At 42.2% G+C, this 26418-nt stretch overlaps 1 non-coding gene across 1 annotated transcript; it reads left to right on the top strand.

Annotated features, from left to right (window-relative positions):
* The first annotated feature begins 12705 nt into the window (after positions 1-12705).
* On the top strand, positions 12706-12778 carry TRNAK-CUU. Its single transcript has one exon. It is a non-coding gene; the product is annotated as a tRNA-Lys (tRNA).
* Positions 12779-26418: the final 13640 nt, after the last annotated feature.

Genomic DNA, 26418 nt, shown 5'->3' with positions numbered 1-26418 from the left:
GGGAAAGGTGGTCCACACAGCCTACCTAGACCCTGCAAAGGCCTTCGACACCATTCCCCACTTAGGTATTTTAGACAAGCTCACCAGCCTGAACATAAACCCCTACGTCATGAGATGGTTTGCCAACTGGCTCACAGACAGAACCCACATGGTAAGAGTTGTGGGAGCTAGGTCTGACTCTAAACCAGTTACAAGTGGCATTCCCCAGGGCTCAGTCCTAGGACAACTCCTGTCTGGCATATACTTCTCAGAGGTACAGGCAAGCACAGGAGGACTATGGCTGACCAGGTTCGCAGACGACTGCAAACTAAGGGCTATAATTGACTCTCCGGCTGACACAGACATCCTCCAAAAGGGTCTCACTGAGACAGATACCTGGTGTCAAAACCATGGCCTCAAGCTAAATGCCAAAAAGTGCATAGTCATCCCCTTTGGAAAAAAACAAAGTACCCACAAACTATCATATAGGTGGTAGCCCCCTAAATACGGAAGACGTACTAAGGACCCAAGTAGATAGTAACCTCTCCTTTGATAATCACATTGCCAGAGTGGTTAGAAAATCCTTCTATGTGGCCCACCTAATCACAAAAGGGTTTGCATCCAGATCAAAAGAGGTCATTGGGCCCCTCTACACATCATTCATCAGACCCATCATAGAGTAAAATGCCCCATTTGGGTTGTACCTTACAAGACACCTGCAACAACTGGAAAGACCACAGAAGTACCTCACCAAGATGATCACTGGCCTCTAGCAGAGGCCCTATGCAGCTCGATTGAAGAAACTCCAGCTGTACTTGGTTGCATATCGCCTACTTAGAGCTGATCTCTGCCTGACATACAAGGCCATGTCCAACCCAGAATTGATGGACATGCTCCACCTAAAGAAAACCATATCCCCTTCAGCCACATGCTCCAGGGATCTAAACCTCACCACAACAATAAATAGGACGTGCTGGAGGGATAGATTTCTGTCCCAGACACTTCCCATGCTCTGGAACAGGATTCCAATCCACATTGGGCAGAGCTCCTTGCTAACCCTCTTCACAAGAAACCTTGACGAGTGGATGGGAAACAGAAAGTTTACCCCAGGGATCACTTCAATGGCTCTGCTGGACAGAGGCACAGGGAACTAATCTAAGGGGGCGGCGAAAGCCAACACATACCGGCTAGGCTTATACATGCCTTCGGGCAGATAGCCTAGTACCTACCTATGAACCTATGTTACATGTGTAAGATTAGGGTACAGAAAGATTAAGTAAAGGGAGTGTAACTTTGTTACATGTGTAAGATTAGGGTGCAGAAAGTATAAGTAAAGGAACTGTAACTTTGTTACATGTGTAAGATTAGGGTACAGAAAGGGTAAGTAAGGGGAGTGTAACTTTGTCACGTGTAAGATTAGGGTACAGAAAGGGTAAGTAAAAGGAGTGTACCTTTGAAGGTAGAGTTTAGGTTGGGTGTTTAGTTTAGGTTTTAGTTATGGGTATGGTGATTAGCCTGGGATGGTGCATGGGCCAACTATTTATTTAGCAGGTGTTTCTTTAGTTATGCTTTGAAGACTGCAGTGTTTCTACCTGTCCTATTTCAGGGGTAATTTGGGTCCAAATTTTTGCTAGCTGGTTAGAGTATAGTGAGTCTCCCGTGCTGCTGTTTGATTTTTTGATGGACAGAATAGCTTTGTTGTTGGATCATAGGGTTGATTAATGGTACAGGACTGTAGTATTCCATTTAGAACTGGGAATTTTTCTGGGGAGTGTATTAGTTTATGGGCTGTAATAAGCTGATGACAGTTGAGGTGGGTTTTACGTTCTAGCCAGTTAAGTCTTTTTATTGCTAGGCAGTGGTAGTTTTTTTTGAATATTATTTGTAACAAAATGTGCAGTTGTGTTATAGGCTGTCTCTAGTTTATTTTTAATGGCTAAGATTTGTAAAGATAGGTGAGACATAAAGTAGGGATGGAAGTAAGTATGTATGTGCTATGTTTTTTTTTGGAGTTATTAGTAAAGAACTTCCTAGCTCTGTAGAGGGACCCTAATTTCCAGTTTGTTTTGTTTTGATGGCTAGGAGTAGGAATTGGTCTTATTTGAGATTATCATCAAGCATTCTTATAAGGAGTTTTGCCCGTGTGCTATATTCTATTTTTCTTTTGTTGGCTGACAGGATATGAAAAAATTGGTTTTGGTTTGTGTGTTTTTTAGAAGTGAAAAGCATCATCTGTGTTATTTTTAGCATTTAAGTGTGAGTCTGTGCTATCTAGTTAGGATTCTATGGCTAGAAAGGCCTTTTGGGTGTTTTCTTGTAGGGAGGCTAGTGTTTTGGCTTAGCAGAGGAGAGTGGCGTCATCTGCATATTGTACCAGGGTAGCTTGTTTTGTGGCAAAATGTAGATTATTGATAAAGATGTTGAAAAGTAGGGGTTCATAGGATGATGCTAGGCTATTGGCCCAGAGGCCCTTATAAGCCTAGAAAAGAATTTTTCCCCATGTTCCCACAAAGTCAGCACCTGTTTCCCCCATCCAGGAGGATCACAGGTGTGATCCCAGGGGTGTATTTTCTGTTTCCCATACAGTCGTCCAGGTTCCTCTTAAAGAGGAGGTACTCTGCTTGACATGGAGAGGGAGTCTATTCCACAGATGGGGAAGTCACTGGGACACAAATCTATCCAGCTGACAAGTTCTATTTGTCACAGACCAGGTTGAGGCCTTGCTTGTGGGTTGGGCGAGTGGAGTTTGACATACGGATATGCAGCAACTAACTCCATCAAGGCTGAGTCTGAGATACAGACACAGGTCACCTCTGAGCAGTCTATGAGACTGAGCAGAGGGTCAGGGCTTTTAGCCTATCAGTATAAGATAGGTATTTGAAACCCTATATTTTCCTGGTCAGGAACCTCTGTGGCCTCTCCAGCTGCTGCACGTGCTTGGCAAGGTACATGCTTAAGTGGGAATTGTACTTGATAATGGGTCTGATAAGGGATGAGTACGCAAATGTTATGACATCCTTGTCCCTGGATGAAATACCCTTATTTATGAGGGGGGCCATGTAGAAATCCTTGCGTACAATGGAGGCAACGTGGTGATATGAAGAAAGGTTGCTATCAACCCGGATGCCCAAGTCCTTCACGACTGATTGTGTGCTTAGTACATTGTTATTAATGTGATAATTAGTGGGGATGCCATTTTCCCCAAAGGGGATAATGATGCATTTCTTGGCATTCAGTTTGAGGCCATGCTTCTGGCACCAGTCATTAGTTTGGATAAGGCCCTCTTGGAGGATGTTCACATCACTAGGGGAATTTAAGACAGTGTCCAGCTTGCAGTCATCTGCAAACTTGATCAGCCACAGACCACTGGTTTGGTTTGCACCTCAGAAAAGTATATCCCAAACAGTAGAGGCCCCAAAACCAATCCTTGGGGTACACCACTCCTTACGGGTCTACTACTAGAGGTGGCTTCCCGTATTTTAACTGAGTGGGTTTTATCAGTGAGCCAGTTAGCTACCCATCTGGTAACATACGGGTTGATGCCTAGCTGGGATAGTTTATCTATTGTGCCCAAGTGGGGAATAGTGTCAAAGGCTTTGGCTAAGTGAAGGTAGGTGGTGTGCACTGCCTTCCCTTTGGTGATTGTTTTGAAGAAGGCGGCCAAGTTTAACAGACATGATCTCCCTTTGACAAAATCAAACTGTGTGAGGTCAAGCATTTCGAGGTTGCCAATTTCCTTGTTTATAAGGTCCATGATAATGCGTTCCATGGCCTTGCAGATCAGACTAGTTAGGCTGATGGGCCTATAATTGCCTGAATCAGTGGATGATCCACCTTTGCATAGAGGAATGATAGTGGCTGTCCTCCATTTGGCTGGGACAACGCCAGTGCTCAGGCCTTGGTTGAATAGGGTGCCTAATGGAGCTGACAGCTCGTGCCGGGGTTCATGTAGGATACAACCAGGGATGTTATCGGGTCCCATGGAGGCTGTATTTTTTGCCTTTAAGAGAGCATTGAAGACCTGCTCCCTGGTGATGAGGGGAGGGGGGGGCAGGTGCTAGGGATGTCCTGGTTTACTAATGGGGGGGGGGCAGGGGTGAAGTTTTCACTGAACCTGTCTGCCAGCAGGTTGGCTATATCTATGATGATTGTGTATGTGATGCTATTGACCACCAGTTCAGAGCATATTTGGGTGTTACTTTTGAGATTGTGGACATTTGTGAAGAAGGCTTGTAATTGTCCTTAGTGGATGTGGCTAACTTGGAAACGAAGCTAGCCTTCGAGGATTTCACCAGTGACCTTATTTGCTTGTTCAGACAAAGGAAAGATTGCTTCCAACTTGGCACCTGCTCCTTCTTGATCCTGGACAGCAATTTTATGCTTTTATTATAGAGTTTGTTTATTGCTGCTGTCCACCAGACAGGTTTACTCTTCCTTGAGAAGATGATTTTGTCCTGTCAGGTATTGCTGAGTCCATACAGCTATGTAGGACTCATATAGTTTTCTGGTGTAGGCCTGGGCATTAGTGCTAGTTCCAACTATAGGGACAGTGGCTGTGAAGCTGCCTATACCTTCTGAGGAGACTGTAGTCAGCTTTGGAAAAGTATTTATGTTTGACCCTGACAAGGGGAGGTCACGGGAGATGGTGACTTCAAAACTGATTGCTTTATGGTTGGAGCTTAGCAAGGAGGATGACACAGTTAGGGTGCTACAGTGGCTACTCATGTTGGTTAGAACCAGGTCCAGGATATTTTTACCTCTCGTAGGGGTGTTGACCAGCTGATACAATGCATTAGCACTGACAAAGTCGAGAAATCTCTGGGTATTCATGTTTGGGATAGAATAGGTCTTCCATTCTATGGTTGGATAGTTAATGTCACCCAGGATCAAGCTAGGGGGTTGAATCTTGATGGATTCAAGTAAGACCAGATAGGTGGAGTGGGCATCCTGAGTCATGCTTGGGGGTCTGTAGCTAGCTATGATTTGAACAGTTGTTTTGTCATCAGTTAACTGCACTTGGAGTGTCTCCTGTGTGTCATACCATCTGACCAGCATGGAGGTGCATATGTCTTTGATAAATACTGAAATTCCACGTCCTTTGGCTTTGTAGCCCTCCGTTTGGGGTCTGAAAGTATGGTAGGATGAGTAACCTGGTAAGGCTGGGGTGCTCTCCACAGCTCTGAACCAGGTTTCCGTAACTGCACAAATGTCAGTATCCTCCAGGACATGGAATGCTTGCAATGAGTGCAGTTTCATGTTAAGACAACCAGCGTTTAGCAGCATGACCTTTAAATTTCATTTAGAAAATTTTTTTCATGTTGGCAATTTTGTGCTCATGACTTTGCCTAAAAAGGCACTATGGGGAGGCAAGAGCCTTTGCCAGAAGCCTGAAACCCAGGGGAGACAGATGATGGCCATCTCTGGCAAAGCATCATGGTCTGTTAATCATGTTCTCCAGGCTGTCAGGTACTTGATCCCCTTGGAATGACACCAGAAACTAAGCCAATTGTTAAAGTCAAGCATTTTCTGTTTGTATTGAGGCATCATTCTGGGTGATGGTAGGATGCTGCTTAAGGTTAGGGACTTACCTTTCTAGGACACATATTCAGCAAGCTCAATCATGTCTCTCTTCATATAGTCCAGAGAGGTACGTCTAAAGTTATTCACACCAACATGGGCTATGACAGAGTCATAACAGCACCTGTTGTTAAGAAACTCAAGTGTGTGCATGATATGGTGGATTTTAGCACCTTTCAACCAACTTACTGTGACTTCCCCCATGTCTAGGTGAGGGGCACATCTGTGTGTCTCAGGATAGAGTCTCCTATGACTAGTATGTTGGGTTTGTGGCTAGACCTTAGAGGCTGTGAGACACAGACTTGTGTACTATGCATGATGCTTGGTGCTGTGGGTTGTGATGTGCGTTTGTGTGTGTTTGTTTTGGAGGTCTCTTTTGTTTAGGTATGTTTTTGTTGAGAACCTCTGCATATGTAGGAGTGTGTTGTATAGGTGTGGGTGGTGTTAGAGGTGTGGTGTTCATAATGTTTGTGCAGACATCCTTCTCAGTGCCAGATGCACTGGTTTGTGACTGAGACAGCAAGGATTCTAGATTCTTAATGTAATTGCATCTCTCACATATTGTGTTCCTAGGTGGTAGTAGTAGATGGTTGTCCATGTACATAAAGAAGTTGCTACACTGTCTCAAAATGCCCATATCTAGAACTGATCCCTTAAGGACACCGACTGCGACTGTGAGGAAATCAGAATAATCTTGTTGACATTTCAAAACTTGTTTCCTATTGGATAAGTAGCTGTGGAACCAGGTTAGTAATGGGATATTGAGGCCTAGAGAGACTAGTTGCTCAAGGAGTTTCTGGTGTGATACACTCTCAAATGCTTTAGCTAGATCTAGGAGAACTATTGAGACTAGGTTACCATGGGTTTGGATTTGATCAAATGTGCTTGTAAACTTTAAAAGGGAACTAGTGGTGCTATGATTAGGCTGAAACCCAAGATGAGTCAAGGAGAGCAGGTCATGGTTGGTGAGCAACTTGGTGTGGATACATTTTTTTAATATCTTGGATAGGGGTGGGAGGATCGCTATTGGATAGTAGTTGGCTAGGTCAGTAGAATTTTCTCCTGTACGTAGGGGTATGAATTATGACATTTTCCAAATGGTGGGGACATGGTTTTCTTTTATGGATCTATTGATAAGTATGGATGCTGGGGATGTTTCAGCTTCTGACACTATTTTGAGGTACTCTGCTGGTAATTTGTCCCTGCCAAGGTGGTTGGTTTAATTTGTAGTAGATATTTTTTTTATTGTTGAGGTGGGTACACTATCAGGTTAAAAGGGCACTTTGTTGTTGGTAGGGGGATGTGGAATAGTGATGGGTGAGGTGGAGTTTTGTTTGGTTAGTGATAAGACAGAATTTACAAACAGGGGGTTGACTTGAGTTGCTGTATAATTGATATATTTACAGAATGTACTGGATTGGGGGGTAGAGGGTTACCTGAGGTTGGGCAATGACTTTAGGGACTGCCAGAACAGTTTGGGGTTATTTTGTTGGGTATTTTTTAATATTATTTCCTGTTATTAAGTATTTGTTTGTGAGATTTTTGAGACATCTGTAATACTCTAGTGTTAATTGAGTTTTTTTTTTGTATATGTTCTCTAGGCCCAGTCTCTATTTAGTAGTAGTTGCTTATTAGTTTTTGTTAGCCAGGGTACTAGACTGGATCTGACTTGTTTGTTTCTGTGTGGGATCTGCTTATTCAGAAAAAAATAATCGGTTGTGCTGCATTTAGATGTAAAATGAGTTTATTAAGGCAATTTTACAAAACACTGACCCATATCGATAATTTTTGGCAGCAAATTTGTCATTCTTTTAGCTAGTATAGACATAAACACTTTATAAAATTATGCTTTAAAATTGAAATAGGTCTACATGAAGCTGGGTCTGTCAGGTCTTTACTGCATTTGGGTAATACAGCCACTGTAGTTTTCTTCCAAGATATTGACGCTTCTCTCCTTTTAAAAGACTGTTAAACAAAATCTTCTAGATATTTAACACTTTGTTCCTTCCTAACATCCAAATTTCCACAGAAACACTTTCTGTTTCTTGCAGATTCATCATGCATCACCTTTTTATTTAATCTCCTCTTATCTTAACTATCAGTGGTTAAGCCTCATCACCCTCTATTTGGCATAATTAAGTCTTTCATAAATATTTCCATTTGTACTCTTTCCTGGTTTCCACATCTCTCTGCTTTCTAAAATATCTCTAATACCTCTAAAGGATCTTTGGTGATTTTTCATGTTATAGGCTCCCTAAGTTGGTGACAACCCTTTCTACTTCCTGTTGCCAAAGTCATCATGATAAAAAAATTGTTCTTATCACTGCGTGATCTGAAATAATTAGTAGGTGGGTGTTGAAACTTTCAATTAGAAGCACACGTTCCTGTGAAATATTATTGCTGTCTAATTTGGGCCAGTTATTGTACCTTGTAGAATAACATGTCAATTCTAAGTTCCTACTACTGAGTTCACATCTTTCATACCAAATATTTTCATTAATATTTTCAGAAATGTACCTTCTTTTGTGACATTTTCCACTCTATGTCTCCCTGACACATCATCACTGTTGCAAATCAAGTTCAAGTCCCCATCTATAAGTAATATTTCCTGATGAAAGCTGATTATTTCTCCCCAGAATTTCTTAAGCGCCACAGTAGCAATTTTGGTGGAATATAAATACATGCCAACAGAATCATCCTCCTTTGCTTTAAGCCCCTTACTACCACAAATCTACCGTTATTGTCGTATTTCCTCTCAAGCAATCAGCAATGTTACTCCCGTTTTCCTTTGTCCTTGATCTATTCTTAAATCATTTCTTTTGTCAAATTCACATACTCATATCTTTCCAAATGTGTCTTCTGCAGCATCACTATTTGTACTCTGCATTTCTTAATATAATTCAATACTTTTTCCTTTTTTCTACACTTATAAGGGTATGTAGGTTCCAAGATAATATGGATAGTGTAGCAATCATGACAAAAAGACTATTGTTCCCACTTAATATACTTGACATTTTTTTGAATGTGTATTTCTAACTTTTGTCTTATACACTCATGCTAATGTTTGTAAGGATGATCTTTTATACAGCTGTTTCTTCTCATGTCTACTTGAACCATTATCACATTTTTCAAGAATTTTTATTTTAATAAAAACCCTCAAACAATAAATTAAATAAATCTCCAGAACACCACATCCCTGTTAGTTTAGAACAAACACACAATACTAAGTACAGCTTAAAAAAAAATAAGTTTAACCTTCTAGATAGAAACAGTTGTCCCATACTGACAGCTGTACCCACAGGCATTATATAACCTAAAATTAAGGTTATCCATGCAAAAAGATCATATTACAGCCTGTGTTCCCACTTTCACTGATTGCTGTCTTGGCTGAAGGCCAAATTACTGCTGACATATGTTCTCAGATCCCTAACTATCGGGTCAACTCTTAGGGTGCTTTATCCATTGAGTAATTTGCTTGGGTGCATGATTTCCCAAAGGGCACTATAATACATTTCTTTGCATTGAATTTTAATCCATGGCTTTGGCACCAGTCATTTCTTTGTGTGAGACCCTCTTGTAATATATTGGTGTTATGGCAGGAATCTATAACTCCCAATTAACAGTCACCTGCAAACTTGGTGAGCCGGAGGCCTCTGACATTAGCCTTGTCATCCAAGAAGTAGATGCCAAATAGGAGTGGGCCCAACACGGTACCTTGGAGTACTCTGCTGTTGACTACTGGTGTCTTGGTGTAGGCAGTCTCACTTGATCCTGAATTCTTGGATCCTATCTGTGAACCAGCTGGCAATCTAGTGAGTTACTTATGTCTAGTTCTGAGAGTTTGTCAACTAGACTGGAGGTGGGTTATTGTATCAAATGCTTTGGTCAGGTCAAGGTAGGTGGTATGCACCATTTTCCCCTCATCTATAGCCATGGTGACCCTTTTAAAGAAGTCTACCAGGTTAAGTATGCAAGACCTTCCCCTAGCAAAGCCAAACTGGGATGTGTTCAGTGTCTGTAAGCTGACAATGTTCTTGTCAATCATTTTCATGATAATTCATTCCATGGGTTTGCATATTAGAGTTGTCAGACTGATGGGTTTGTAGCCCCTGGGGTCAGTTGATGGTCCACCCTTATGAAGAGGGATGACCATTTATGTCCCTCCATACACCTGGAATGTAACCTGTTTTGGGGCTGTAGTTGAAAAGTGCCTCAAGTGGTCCTCCTAGGTCATTTTGTAGGCTATTTAGGAGGCAAATAGGGATATAGTTGGGGGCCAGTGAAGCAGTGCTTTGACCTTGTTGAGCACCTCCAGGACCTGCTCCTTGATGTTCGATGGGTGATATGCTAGAAGGGATTTCATAGGGGGTAGTGGGGGTGGGGGTGAAGTTAGAGCTAAAGTTATCAACCATTATATTTGCTATGTCACTCTGGTCAGTGAAGGTTGTGCCATTTACCACCAGTTCTGTGAATTGCTAAGTATTGCCTGTATGTTTCCTGATGCAGTGGTGGTGACTACTGCGGTGGTGGTGCTGTGGTAGCGTTGTCACCTCACAGTTAGATGTTGCCCGTTCGATTCTCAGTTAGACCATTTTCTGTGTGTCGACATGTGTGAATGGGCATTCCTTCATTGAAGGTTGTGCGTTAGGCCCAGCAAGCCAGCACGTAAAAATCTACTGCCAATCATTAGCGGACCGGAGTTCCGCTGTGGTGACCCCTAACCGGGAAAAGCTGAAAGACACAAACAAACCTGTATGTTTCCTGATAAAGCCTTGTGATTGTCCTTGGCCTGAGAGACTATCCTGACTTCTTAATTGACTTTGTTGGACTTTATTAGACCTCTTAGTTTCTTATTTAGTTAAATAAGAGAAGTCTTGTCTCATGAGAGATACTCTTTCTGATTTCGGCTGACTTTTTGTTTTTGTAATATACCCTGTTAAGGTAAGGATTGCACCAGTGTGGTTTGTTTTTGGTGTTAGATCTGGTCTTACTTCTGACAGGTACAGCAGTCTCAATACAGGCATTTGCATGTTTGTACAGGACTTCTGTAAATAATTCTGCATATGTATCTGTGTTCTTGGGGTTTGAGAGAGCCATGAATCTTGACAAACTGTCACTTAATAGAATGCAGTTTGCTTTAGAATAGTTCCTAACTGTTATAGGTTTAGTTGGGTTTTCTGGGTTGATTTTTTTTGAAGGAAGACAGTTTTATGGTCTGTCTTCATCAAGGAGGATATATGGGGGGTGCTGCTGCAACACTCTCCCATGTTGGTGAGTACTATGTCCAATATGTCTGACCCTGGTCGGAGGGAGACTGCACTATCCGCTCCCAGGTGTTTGTGCTGATGAAGTCCAGGAAATCTTGTGCCTGTAAGTTAGTGGCAGTGCATGCTTCAAGTCTATAGAGCTATAATTAAAGTCCAGGAAACATTGTGCCTGTAAGTTAGTGGCAGTACAAGCTTCCAAGTATATAGAGCTACAATTAAAGTCCAAGAAACACTGTACCTGTAAGTTAGTGGCAGTGCATGCTTCCAAGTCTATAGAGCTATAATTAATGTTTTCCATGAATGGGGTATTTGGTTGAATGGTAAGCACCTATAGCAAGTCTAGGAAAGAGTTGTGAGCTTCAGGGGTCAAAGAGTGCAGCCTGCAGCTGACCAGGACATTGTAAGGAACCTTGTCTATAGAGACTTGGACATGGATGAACTCTAGGGCATTTTCCTGTTTAGCCAACCTAGAGTTGTATTTGCTGCTAATGTAGAATTAGACACCTCCACCATTAGCCCTTATCTGTGCTACTGTTGGTCTAAATGTTTGGAAGGCCCTGTAGCCTTCCACTGCTGGAGTACTTCTGCAGCTTTAAACTAAGTCTTGGCAACATTCTATAGAGTGAGGAGAACTTGTTGGGTGTGGAGTTTCTTGTTTTGCCAATGGAAGAAGTGATTCAACAACTGATAGTGCCAAGGGCTTACCAATGGGCACTTCTGCCTGCAGCCCATAATGTTCATTTTTCAGGACATATGAGTATATATCATACAAAAAGAAGGCTTACGCAGAATATTTAGTAGTCATTAATTACAAAGGATGTGACGGGGTGCTGCAAGACATATAGAGTTATAGTAGGTTACTAGGCTAATGGCCCTGGGGCCCTTACAAGCCAAGCCAAGAGTTTATCACACAAAAAGAAACCTATCGCCCCTCTCAATGAGGGACACAGTTGGAGCCCTTAGGACAATTTTGTGATTTCCCATCCACTCATCAAGATTGCATGCGAAGAGGATCAGCGAGGTACTCTGTGTGACATGTATGGGAAGTCTATTCCAGAGATGGGGCATCTTCTGGGAGACAAACATGTCTCTCAAGCAGGTTTTGTTGATGTCGCATATTAGATTCAGGCCTTTTGCGTGGGTAATGCGTAAGGAGTTAGACTTATGGATATGGAACATCTCTAGTAGGGCAGGGTCTGAGATATGAGCAGTGCCAGAGGGTTGGTAAGGCATGAGATAAAGCTAAAGCTGCTTTGATGTCTTTACCTATTAAGGAATCATTTCAGGGAATAGATATGAACCACATGGGTATTCTTAGTAGCCCAAGCTTTACAGTTAAGAGGTGTATCCTAGCAGTGGTGCAATATAGTTCTATAAAGCCTTAAGCAGACACTCTCTCCTGTATTGAGTCAGAGAAGGTGGAAAATTCTTTTCAAAAGGGTATATTTCCCAAGATAAATATGGACAGAGGTGCTAATTTCATATCAGACCTTTGGAGAGATCATGAAGATTCCACAAGGACACCTAATGCTAGTACAACAACAGCAAGAGGTCTGGTATGGCTGCAGAACCGCAGACACAGAATATTTTATTGTACAAAAGTGATTGTGCTTATTCCTGCTAGGCACAATGAATTACAGGCAGCTTGTGAAGCTCTTTTCCCTAGAGGAAGGTAACTGATGTTAAGTAGTTGGTAGATCTTTCAGGCAGGAGGCAGAAGCACAAACTCTACCATGTTAATTTGTTGAAGATGTACCATGACAAAAGGAAATATTGTGGTAGTCCTTCTCAGTAAGGCTTGGTTTGACACCTGTGAGGATGTGATAGGCCTTTTATAACAACTATGTCTTAACCAGGTTCAGGAGATCCAGGTAGTATGACAGCCTGGCTAGCTCAGTTGGTAGAGCATGGGACTCTTAATCCCAGGGTCGTGGGTTCGAGACCCACGTTGGGCTTTTCCCAAAGCTGTTGGACATGCTCCACTTAAAGAAATCCCAATCCCTCCGAGCTACACGCTCTAGGGACTTAAACCTTGTCACCACAATAAGCAGAACATGTTGGAGGGATATATTCCTGTCCCAGAGGCTTCCCATACTCTGGAACAAACTACCTATCTATATCAAACAAAGCTCCTCATTAGCACTTTTCAAGAAAAGTCTTGATGATTGGATGGGAGATAGGAAATTCCACCCGGGGATCACTTCTGTGGCACTGCTCAACAGGGGCACAGGAAAATAATTTTCTTGGGTGGCAAATGCCAGGGTACCTTTTTGGCTAGGCTTATATAGGTCCTACGGCCAATAGCCTAGTACCTACCTATGAACCTATGAACTATGAACGAATTTTAAAACATGCTTATTGGTAATCCAGGGTAAACCCACCTACTGGAGCATCATGTGGACACAGGGCCCCAATGACCCGTCAGATGAGCTCCACACTGGGTGCCTGAATTGGATAAGCAAATCCTGAGACAGGAAGTGCAAATGGTGCTGGATCTGAGAATAATCCAGGAGTTCAATGGTCCCTCACCTTCACTGGTAGATGATGCGTTAGAGTAGAAGGGTGAGGCTAACTATCTAACTGCAACTAACTGAAACAAGAATTTTTAGTAGGTACTCTTGCCACCTGCAGTGAGAGTTTGATTCACTTCTGATTGGATCAGTTTCACCAAGATGCTCCTTGGGATGAAAAATTCCCCAACAGCCTTCCAAAGGTTGATAGATTGTATCTTAGCAAGATTTGGAGAATATGGTCTCACTTACCAGTGATCAGTGATTTGTGCTAGCTTTTGTTGGAAATGCAGATTCCACACATATTCAAGGCCCTGTAACAAGGAAAGAAAGTGATGTATAAAAAGCATGAAATAAGGAGAAAAGCAGATGCTTAGAGTTCCTCCTTAACCCAGTTCAAAGGTAACTTGGACAACTGGATGGGAACAGGAAATTTATCCCTGGTTTGGCACATATGTCGTCTAAGGCCAGCTTCGAGAGAAAAATTGCACAGGACACTAAGGATAATCACAAGGCTTTCTTTAGTTATGTTAGGAACCTGGGTGGGAATTCCCAGATATGCACAGAATTAGTCCAAAATGACAAAAAATACACCGAACCCACAGACATTGCCAACATCCTAGCTGACAGGTTCAGCGCAACCCCCCCCCCACCAAAAGGGCAAATATCTATCCAGCAGAGTGCTGCCCACCTGACATCTCAGATGCTCAGGTAAGAGCCACCCTCTCCAAAGCAAAAAACACAGCGTCAATGGGACCAGACGGTGTCCCGGGCTGCGTCCTACATGAACTCCAAGAAGAGCTAAACCCAAACATAAAACTACTGTTCAATCTCAGCCTTACTACAGGATATGTACCCAAAGAGTGGCGTACAGCAACAATGGTCTCTCTCCACAAAGTGGTGCCTCAACAGATCCTGGAAACTATCGCCCCTTAAGCCTGACTAACTTGGTCTGCAAAGTTATGGAAAGGATCATCATGGACCTCATAAATAAAGATATTGGGGACGTACAGACACTGGATCCTACCCAGTTCGGCTTTGTTAAGGGCAGATCCTGCCTCTTAAACCTGGTCGATTTCTTTGAAACAGTCACCAAGGCCATTGACGAGGGGAAGGTGGTTCACACAGCCTACCTGGACCTCGCAAAAGCCTTCGATACAATACCCCACTCGGGCATTATGGATAAGCTCACCAGCTTAAATATAAACCCCTATGTCACTAGATGGGTTGCAAACTGGCTCAAGGACAGAACCCACATGGTTAGAATTGCTGGAGCCATGTCAGACTCCAAACCAGTTACAAGTGGCGTCCCACAAGGCTCAGTCCTGGGACCTCTCTTGTTCAGTATATATTTCTCGGAGGTACAGGCCAACGCGGAAGGACTGTGGCTGACCAAGTTCACAGATGACTGCAAACTGGGCGCCATACTCGACTCTCCAGCCGACACAATCGTCCTCCAAAAGGGCCTCATAGAAACAGACAACTGGTGCCAGAGCCATGGCCTCAAGCTAAACGCCAAAAAGTGTATAGTCATCCACTTTGGCAAAAACAAAGTGCCCACAAATTACCATATAGGTGGTAATCCATTAAGTACAGAAGAAGTAATTAGGGACCTGGGGACCCAAGTTGATAGCAATCTCTGATTTGACAACCACGTGGCCAAAGTGGTTAGAAAAACATTTTATATAGCCCACCAAATCATGAAGGGATTCACATCTTGATCAGGGGAGGTCATCATGCCTCTTTACTCATCCCTCAACAGGCCCATAATTGAGTACAATGCCCCTTTTGGGGTATACCTTACCAGACACCTGCAGCAACTGCAAAGACCCCAAAAGTACCTCACCAAGAGGATCAAAGGGCTCAAACAGATGCCATATGCTGCCCGGTTAAAAAACTCCAGCTCTACTCAGTGGTCTACTCAGTGGCATACCGCCTGCTCAGAGGCGATCTGTGCCTGACGTATAAAGCCATGTCCAACCCGGAATTAATGGACATGCTGCACCTCAGAAAATCCAAATCCCATCGAGCTACGCTCGAGACTTGAACCTCAGCACTGAAATAAATAGGACATGCTGGAGGGACAGATTCATAACCCAGAGGCTCCCTTCACTCTGGAATAAAATCCCAGTCCAGGTTAGGCAGATTCCCTCATTGACTCTCTCTTCAAGAGGAATCTTGATGAGTGGATGGGAGATCATAGGTTTACCCCAGGTATCACTTCTGTGTCACTGTTAGACAGAGGCACAATATACTAACCTCGAAAAAGGGCATAGCAAAATTAATTTAAAATGGGTGGCGAAAGCCAAACACACTCTGGCTAGGTTTATAAATGCCCTAGGGCAGATAGCCTAGTATGAACCTATGAACCTATGAACCTATGAAGGCAGGTAGCCTATAAATGTTTTATCTCCCAGGCCCCTGCTTATAAATGTTTCATCTCCCAAGCCCCTGCTTACACTTATCAAGGGTACCAGAACTTGTCAGAGATTTGGGATGCATGGCTTGACTAGGCTTAAAAAGGCCATTGTGGTCGTTAGCCTAGTAAACACATATGAACCTAACCTTAAGCACAGTTGCCTATACTAGCTATCCAGTGAGAAAAGAAGACATAATGTTGTGTTGTTGGTCTTTCGGCTTTTCCCGGTTAGGGGTCACCACAGCGGAACTCCGGTCCGCTAATGATTGGCAGCAGATTTTATTTATGGTGCCGAATTGCCAGCCCAAAGCCCAACCTTCAGAGAAGGCATGCCCATTCACGCATGTCTTTCGGAGACCACTCGACCGCGGGGAGGACATGCAGACTCCACACAGAAGGCACTCCCCGCACTCCAGCCGAGAATCGAACGGGAGAACCTCTTGCTGTGAGGCAACAACGCTACCGCTGCACGACCGCAGCTGAAAGAATAAAGAACAGAAGTAGAAATGCAATCATAGGAATTATGAGGCAAATGAGTCTCGAAGACCATTTACATCTTGCCATTACTGAAAAAAGCCTTTCTTAGTGATGTAGAGGGGTACAGCCATGACTGTAACCCAGGTGACCTGAATTTGATTAGCAGCTCAGGTGCCTGATGGCACAGCAGGGGATGATGGATGGCAACTAGGTGCTCCCAACTGGGCACACCTCATGGTTGATCTCTAGAAGAGATGGGGAACCTTTGTGGAGCAAAGTCCTCAGGGAGTCGAGGCTGCGGCTGAGTCACCATGGAAACAGAATGATACCCCAGCATTGCCCATTGCCCACCCTTCCATAGGACAGGACAGATGGGTGTAGGGAGTGGGAAAAGGGGCCATAACAAGCAAAAAATCCTTATCAGCTATATGAATGTGCCACAAGGTGTGTCAGTCTTCCTGTTAGCCTCAGACATGAGTCACAGAAATTACATGGAATGTTATCTGTGTTCAGTAGATATTGTGAATGAGGACAGACCCCCTTAGAGTAACTGATGGTCAGCTGAGGGCAGACCAATTTTTTTTTTAAAAAAGTAATGCGAAGAAACAGAAAATGAGATCAAGAGTAGATGCTATAACTAGTAAAAGTAGCAACCTATGGACAAAAAGTATAGAGAAATTCATGGCAGAATGTGTTTGACTATAACAGGTTTGACAGGAGTAAAGAAAAAAGGAGGAACATAACAACAATGTATAGTATCAAAGTAGTTAAAAAAGAAAATTGACTCCGTTGCAAATATTAAAAACTCTACAGAACACCAGCACAACAGTTACATTTTCTAAAAATAAAGCACAATAATCCTAAACCAAAGTCTGAGCCATCATTAGCAAACAAAGACAGTTCAGTTTAGAAAATAAGCTTTACAAGACTTGGAAAAATAATTACAGCTACGCAATAACATAGTGAAATGTCACAGGGGTGAAGATTAAGGGATAAATAGGACAAAGAGCTAATTAGTTGGCATGTGAAAGGTGCAGGCGATTCTAACAGTGTGTAATGTATGTCCTGTTATCTGTGAGCACCCCATATGGCAAATTCCCAAACATGAGAGCTGCACAAGTGAACAGCACTTGTCTGTGAAGCCCAGGTACTTATTTATTGAACACAGCTCTGATCCCCTTTCATCAAAACTGAGACCTGTCTGAAAGATACAAGTCTTCAAAGATCCCAGCTTCAAAAACTTCTGTCAACCCCAAACCTGAGCTAGGACGTCATCCTCCAAATACCCCATAAAAGCAGTGCCCCCACATCCCTTAAGTACATAAGAAACATCTCAGAGCACTCTTTACTTTGGGAGGGTAAATTATATATAATGGGAAATCACTCTAGGGGCCTCTATACCCCCTCCAAAAAAATTGTTTTAGTACAGTTTTTGAAACTGGAAATTTTGAAGAAGTTCCCATTTGATAAGTAACAGTTTTCAACTCCATCTGATGCTGACTATAACAGATGTGATACCGAAAAAAATAAAGAAGAATTGTATAAGTAAAAATATAACGGTTCGTGTCATGTATTAAACTGACAGAGCAGAATTAGCTACATATGAACTCATAGCTACTGCAAGCCGAGAATCACTTCCTCTTTGTCAGCAGCTGAGAATTGTTTTCTCTCCAGTAAACTGGCCATAAATACTGAGTGGTATCAGTTTAGGCTAGACAATTTAATGTGCATTACTCATTCAGACAATGAACCAGTTACGCCTGCCAGTAATTAGAGGTAATTACAGTCTTTCACTACAAGGATATTAATAAATTGCAAGTGTTGCAACCTAAATGAAATGACACCATTTAAAGTCAGGACTGAATATATCCTACGTAGTGTGTATTGAATGGCCAGAGAAGCTGCAGGGTGAAACACCCAAAGCAAGACTGGGTGTAAAGCCATAATGCAGGTATTACATAAAGGAAACAGGGCACCCTACTAGCTGCAAAGCCAATCAGGTAAATAGAAAATGTATGCGATAATTATTCTGTACACAAACAGAAATCATCTGTGTGGGAATCCATTCATGCATACAGTCCTGAAATGTTCAGGATAATGATGCAATAGACAGAATCAGAGCAAAATAAGCTAGTTTGTGGTAGCAGGATTTGTGAGATACCAAGACATAAGCTGCCTATGCAGGCTAGGATGCCAGAACATTTCCATACAGAGTTATTAAATCATGGAACATAGAGACCATTACTCTGACCTAAAAATCCAGCATTAAAAATGACAGACCACTACTGTATGAAATCCAGATAATCTAAGACCTTCATTCATTTCACAAATTTCATTTCATGTCTGGCAGTAGATTTACAAGATTAAGGAGCTATTAACGAGCTGTTGATTGTGGTCCAGTGGTGCAAGGTTTGATTCCCTCAGCCTACATGGCCCAACTTTGTGAATCTGAGCAAGTCACTTAGCCAGACAATGCTCCTGGGTTTGAAACTCAAATATTGTAATATTTGACCCTTTTTTCCTTTAAAAATTATAATCTGCAATATTTATTATATTTTGTTATGCTACTTCATTCAGTTATAATGCTTCTTTTTAATTTATAACCTGGATAATTTTTGGATTAGCTCACTTACACTATTAAACAACTAGACACTAAAGGTTACTTGCTGCAATGGAAAACAGTTTGTTGGGTGCTTTATGGAATAATTATTTATTTTACATTTGTTGACCGGGAGAGTCTGACTGGATACATGTCCATTTTCAGAGGAGGCCCGGGGAAATTAGCTTCATGTAATAATTTTCAGACTTTAGCATTGTCGCCTCACAGTAAGACGCTGACCGGTTCGAATCTCAGCTAGAGCGTCTTCTGCGTGGAGACATGCGTGAATGGGCGTACCTTTGTTGAAGGTTATGCATTAGAGCTGGCAACTCAGCACGTAAAAATCAACTGCCAATCATTAACGGACCGGAGTTCTGCTGTGGCGACCCCTAACCGGGAAAAGCCGAAAGACACAACAACATCAAAACTCTCTCTCTAAGAAAACACTGGATTTGATATAGTTGCAGGACAGATAAATGTTTACATGCCATAATTACTGTTTTCCTCCGCAGGAAGAAATGAAAGTATGCTGTTTAAGAATTGTTGTTGCGTCTTTCGGCTTTTCCCGATTAGGGGTCGCCACAGCGGAACTCTGGTCCGCTAAAGATTGGCAGTTGATTTTTACATGCTGAGTTGCCGGCCCTAATGCACAACCTTCAACGAAGGTACGCCCATTCATGCATGTCTCCACAGAAGACGCTTTAGCTGAGAATCGAACGGGACAACGTCTTGCTATGAGGCGACAACGCTACCGCAGCACCACTACCGCATGATGTAAAACATTCAACAGTAATTGTTTAACACACTAGTCCAATTGAAGGAGTTTTATCAGAAATAAAATAAAGAAATCTGTGTATAATAATGTAATGGATCTGGCCAGGAATATCAGACAATATTGTTTATTATCTGTGGGCAAAGGAGTATCAGAGAAAACCTTCTGGCTAGCCTTTTTTTCTTTCTTTTTTTTTTTGTGATTGGAGAGGTCCAATGTGAAAGACATACAAAAATGTTGGCTTTACCACAGAGCAGGTTGAGTTTTCTTCTTGAAAGCAGGTGAAAGACACCTTGGTTTAAATAAAGTGATTGTATAAATTATAGAAGACCTCAAGAATCGCATAAATAATATGACAGCTCAAGAAGTGTTAAGAAGGACCTAAATCTGTTGCAAAGTTTAACATTAGCAGTGTCAGTATCTCAGCATGCTGTAAAATCCTTCTTCTTGATAGTTATATTCAGAAGGCTCTAGGGTCTATTCCCCACAAGAGGAGCTTGAGTGCCTGTTTTACATTAAAGGATGCTGCACTCTTGCAGTAGATAGAATTCTGCAGTGTACTGGGCACATTTCTGATGGTGTGTATAAATACCACATTAGGTCTTCATGATGATTGTCCATAGCCCCAGATGACTAACCCAGTCATCATAAGCTAAGCTTTTTACAACACTGCAGCTGCAGAGGCTGGGAGTCTTTTACTAATCTGACTCATACTTATGATGTTGAAAAAATAGACAAACTAGGATATAATGCAAGACCAGAGAGAAAAAGGTAAGACACATGTCAGATAATACAGGATTCCTACCTCATGACACAAGGGGTATTAACTCCTTCCAGCTGATTCACTTTGTTGTATGTGTACTGACCACAGATATACTTTACAAGCCTGAAGTTTCAAAACTTCGAACTGCAAATGGTCGAGAACATAAGATCAAAGTTTTGAAACTTTGAAATTGTAAAAAAAAAAAAAAAAAAAAAAAATGAAAAAAAAAAAATTATTTACATTTACCCCCCCACACGTCCTGTTAAATACATATATCTAGATCGCACTACAGTGAGAAGCATGGTAAATTACCCATTCCACTCTGTACGGTGATCTCCATTTAAAACGTTCAAAGTTTCTAATCTTTGATCTTATGGTTTCGACCATTTGCAGTTCGAAGTTTTGAAACTTCGAGCTTGTGAAAGGAATCCCTGAGCACATAGTGTCTCTGAAGATTCCTGCTGCAAAAGTAAAACAATCTCTCTGCCAAAGAAACTTCTACATCTGAATTTTACTTCAGTTATAAAAATAAGAAAAGAGTAAATACCTTCAGTTAAAACCAATTGTTCTGAGCACACAGAATCACTGAAGATTAATACTGTAAATGTAAGACAATCTCACTGCTAAAGGAGCCTCTACAGCAGAATTTCGCTTCAGGGTATAACAACAACAAAATGGCAACTACCTTCAGTTAAAACTAATGTAAGGCAGTATCCAAGAATCAAATTAAACTACTGAAATAGCTTGTTTTCAATCATTTCTATATCAGTGTGTTCTGTACTGATGTGCTGAGTTTGCTGGAAGGGCACCCCACCCCCCACCCACAGACCTTATACTGCTTAAGTTGAAGCTAAATAAATACTAACAATAAAATTAAATGCTATGACTCAGCTCAAGTAGCCAGAGTTCAAAGACCTTGTCTTTGTATCCCTAAACATTCTATCTCTCTGATTATTTTTGGTAGAAAAACATCTGTGGTGGGATTAAGTGCATTCCAGTGTAGTACTCAATTGGGTGAGCCCTCTCCATTTGCCTGCAATTCCCACCCACCCCACAACATTCACACATATCCTAAGCTAATCTCCACCAACCACAGTCCCACCAATCACAAAACAGCTTGCAATCTATACTTTTGCCCCTACTTCACACACCCACTAACCACTGACTTTCTTCTTTCTATCAGCTGGATTGCATCTACATTGTAACTCAGCAACCCCTCGTGCCTCACCCAGCCCACAACCAGTCAAAACTATCCTGCTCTCTGTCACTATTCTGTTTACATTTTCCATAACTGAACGCTAGCATAATAATCAGCATGCTTTTCAAAGTACAGCAATTTGCATCTCATCTCTTTCTAGCACACCTAACCATCATAAACCTCTCAACACTAGTCCTATGCCCAATGCACAGTCCATTGTGCTCAATGACAATTACTCCCATATTTCATTCTGTGTAGCCCACCACCATTGCACCCTATCTCAGAGCCATCTTTTCAAACAAACGTATATGTTGTATCTTTTGGCTTTTCCCGGTTAGGGGTCGCCACAGCGGAACTCCGGTCCGCTAATGATTGGCAGTAGATTTTTACATACCGAGTTGCCAGCCCTGACGCACAACCTTCAACGAAGGTATGCCCATTCACGCATGTCTCCACACAGAAGATGCTTTAGCTGAGAATCGAACAGGGCAACATCTTACTGTGAGGCGACAACACTACTGCAGCACCACCACCACAGTTAGAAAGTAGCAAACCCTTCTCACAAACTATTCACAAAGAACAACTTTAAAGCCAAGTAGTATTGTATATTATCCCTACCCAGTATGCAACTATGCGGTGACATTCATCCCAATCCAAGTCCAACAAATACAATCTCTTCCATAACGGCCCACACAACTGTTAATAACTGGGATCCCCTGAGACACATATCTGTCTCACCAGCATGTCACATTTATGTCACAGGCAAAACTTAAATCCTTGGATCTAGTGGTTCTGATGCTGTTCATTTTGCAAGTGTACAAAAAGCCCATCATGTGCAGCTATGTTAAAAGCTGCACAGAGGAAGGTGTACCCAGCAGGAATAAGTACTGAACTAACTCAAAAACAAGCCAACCTGGTGTAATCACAACATCAGTAGGCTGTCTAACAGAAGGAAGAGAATCATAGCAAAAAATAGGAGGTGTAGAACCCAGCAGGGTAAAGCCATTCTCATCAAGCTAAACAAACATCTTGGAGGATAAATAAAGTCTACTAAAGCCAAATCTGAGGTAAATTTGGCCTCCCAGACCAAGGACAAGCACAAGACATTCTTTAGCTATTTCCACCACCTCAAAGGCAATGCATGCAGAGCTCACTCTAATGTAGCCACCTATATTGACCCAGAAGATATAGCAAATTTAATTAGCAGACAAATTCAGCCCTGACTTTACCCATCTCTCCCCCTCAACCTCCACTCAGGAAATATCATCAAATATAACTCCCTGTACTATCACTAGGGAACAGATCCTTAATGCTCTGTCTAAGGCCATGAACACTGCATTGATGGACCTGGACAATATCCCAGGATGCCGTCTAAATAGCATGAAAAAGGCTCTCTGGAATTGATATTTAACCATAGCCTCCAAACAAGCTTTGTGCTTCACCAATGAAGAACAGCAACAGCCATCTCTCTGCACAAAGGTGGGCTATCTACAGACCCTGGAAACTACAGACCGAAAAGTTTTACTACTCTCATATGCAAAGCCATGGAAAAAATTATTATAGAAATGATCAATAGGTAGGAAACCTCCAGACACTGGACCCAACCCAATATGGTTTCATCAAGGGGTAGGTCATACCTACTCAACCTGGTGGACTTCTTTAAGAAGGTCAGCAAAGGAATGGATGAGGGTAAAATGATTCACACTACCTATCTTGACCTGGCCAAGGCATTTGACACAATACCCTACTCAGGCATTGTTGATAAACTCAGGAGGTCAGGCATAAACCCTCATGTCATGCAGTGGATAGCTGGGCTTGTTCACATACATAACCCAGAAGATAGAATTAGGGAGTCCACCTCTACAAAAAAGCCAGTCACAATCTGAGGCCCTAAGGGATAAGTACTGGGACCGATCATTTTTGGAATCCATTTCTATGAAGTCAAGGTCAATTCCAAGGGCCTCTAGTTGACCAAATTTGCAGATAAGTGCAAATTAGGAGCAGTCATAGAATCTCCCACTGACATTAATATTCTCCAGGAAGAGCTGACACAGATAAAAAATTTGTGTCAGATCCATGGGCTAAAACTAAATGCCAAGAAGTGCATGATACTATCCTTCAGGAAATCATCCACCCCTGGTAGCTATTATATTGACAAAACTCCCCTAAGAGTCAACCCTAGTCAGGGACTTGGGGACACTCACAGACAGTAATCTAGTTTTTGACCATCATGTGTCTGCAGTAGTGAGGTAAGCATTCTATGTTGTGAAACTGATAAAAAAGTTATGGCATTTAGGTCCAAGAAGGTCATTGTTCCACTATATTCAGCATTTATCAGACCTGTCATTAAGTACAATGCCCCCTTTGGTATGTGCCTAACCAGGCACATCCAACAACTGGAATTTCCACAGAGGTTCCTTACTAAAAGAATACAGGGGCATAAGCAATCTGTCCTATGTAGACCACCTCAAGGCCCTATCCCTGGACTCTGTCTCCTACATGCTTTTGGGGGGAGAACTATGCATGGCATACAGGGCACTGTCAGACCCTACTCTGATAGACCTCCTGCATATCCACAAAACAAACGGCATCAGAATTACCCATTCTAAAGACTTAAACCTCACCTGTGATATAAATAGGACCTGCTGGAGAGGCAGGTATATATCCCAAAGACTACTCCCTTCTCTGGAACAACCTTCCTATCCATGTGAAGCAGAGCTCTTCCCTAACCCAATTCAAGTCTAACTTGGACAATTAGAAGGAAAACAGGAATTTCATCCCTGACTTGACATCTATGTCTCTAATGTACACAGTCTGTAAATGGTTCATCTCCCAGGCCCCTGCTTGTAAATATTTCATCTCCCAAATCCCTGCTTACACTTATCAAGGGTATCAAAACTTGCCAGAAATTTAGGATGCATGGCTAGGCTTAAAAAAGCCCTTGTGGGTGTTAGCATAGTAAACACCTATGAACTTATGAACCTGATCTGGGTCTAAGGATGCCTTTGTATGCCAGGCATAGATCGCCTCTCAGTAACCTGTGGGAGACCAGCTATAGAGATACAGCTTTAAGGCAATCTGTATAAGATAATGTGTTTATACCCTCGATACTCCTGGTAAGGAACTTTTGTGGGCATTCCAACTGTTGCATATGTTTGGTCAGGTACATGACATAGGGGGGCATTATACAAATTGATGTGTCTGATAAGGGCCAAATAAAGTGGCACTATGACTTTCTTGGACCTGGAATCTATGTCCTTACTTATAAGTTGGGCAACATAGAATGATTTTCTTACTATCTTTGCCACATGAAGGCCAAAGGCCAGATTTCTGTCTACATATGTTCCCAGATCCCTGACTACTGGATCAACTATTAGGAGTGTCTTATCAATAGAGTAATTACCCTGGGTAGCACTTTTTCCAAAAGGCACTATAATGGATTTCTTGGCATTAAGTTTTATCCCATAAATTCAGCATCAGTCATTTGTCTATGTTAGACCCTCTTGTAAGGTGTTTTGTGTCTTGGGGGAATCTATGATAGCTCCTAATTTGCAGTCATCTGCGAACTTGGTCAGCCGAAGGCCCTTGACATTAGCCTTTACCACCAAGAAATAGATGCCAAATAAGAGTGGTCCCACCACACAGCTTTGAGGCAGCCTACTGATGACCTATATCTTAGTGGAGGTGGTATCACCAATCCTGACTTCCTGGGTCCTGCCTGTGAGTCAGCTAGCAATTCAGCAAGTTATGTACAGGTTTATTCCCAGTTCGATGAGTTTATCAACTATATCTGAGTAGGGTATTGTACTGAAAACCTTAGCCAGGTCTAGGTAGGTGGTATGCACAGTGTTCCCATCCATTGCCTTGGTGATCTTCTCAAAGAAGTCCACCAGTTTTAGTAGGTATGATCTCCCCTTGACAAAGCCAAACTGGGTTGGGTCCAGTTTCTGAACATTACCTATGTCTTTGTTGATCTTTTCCATGATAATTCATTCCATGGCTTTGCATTTAGACTAGTCAGACTAATAAAGCTGTAGTTTCTGGGTCAGTTGATGGTCCACCCTTGGTGAAGTGGGATAGCCATTACAGTCCTCCATTCTCATAGTACAAAGCCTGTTTTGAGGCTATGGTTGAAAAGTAACTCTACTAGTCCTGGTAGGTCATGTTTCAAGCTATTTAGGAGGCATTGCGGATATTGTTGGGGCCCACTAAGGCTATGTTTCTGGCCTTAGTGAGCACTGCCAGGACCTGATCCCTGTTAATAGTTGGGGAAGGGGATTTATGCTAGTAGGTATTTCATGGGGGTGAAGTTTGAGTTGAATTTGTCAGCCAGCAAATTTTCTATGCCACTCTGCTCAGTAAAGGTGGCACCATTGACCACCAGTTCAGCAAACTGATGTGTGTCATAGTGTCACAGTATTCACTACTGCAGTTATGACTAATTCTTGGGAAGAATTACAAAGCTGAAAGATATAGGGTGGTTGGAGAGAGGTAAGTAGGGGACACGTCCTTGCAGGATAGCACAAATTCGTTCCTAGCCTGTAAATTGCAATGGCTAAAGAAGGCAGCTTCCAGATTAGCATGCATGCTGACCCCCTCTAAGGAAGGCTGTTGTTGCTGCAATGGCTCCAGTTAAGTGGACTCAGACTTATCCAGGAACAAATTTGCCATGAACTGTGTATCAGTATGAAATGCAATGACCAATTCATTTGAGAATTTGTTTACTGGCTTCCCTTCTTTTTCTTTTGCCAAAGAGACAAATTGCAGATTATTTTTCAGAATTCTTTAGTTCTCTGCAAATAAAATCTCAATTTTCTGTGCATATCAAGAGGCTGAAGACCTCTCCCCCTTTGTTGT

The sequence above is a fragment of the Protopterus annectens genome, chromosome 1.part1, assembly GCF_019279795.1.
Source record: "Protopterus annectens isolate FY-2018-M chromosome 1.part1, PAN1.0, whole genome shotgun sequence".
Classification (NCBI taxonomy): Eukaryota; Metazoa; Chordata; order Ceratodontiformes; family Protopteridae; genus Protopterus; species Protopterus annectens.
This window is presented reverse-complemented; position numbering and strand designations above follow the sequence as displayed.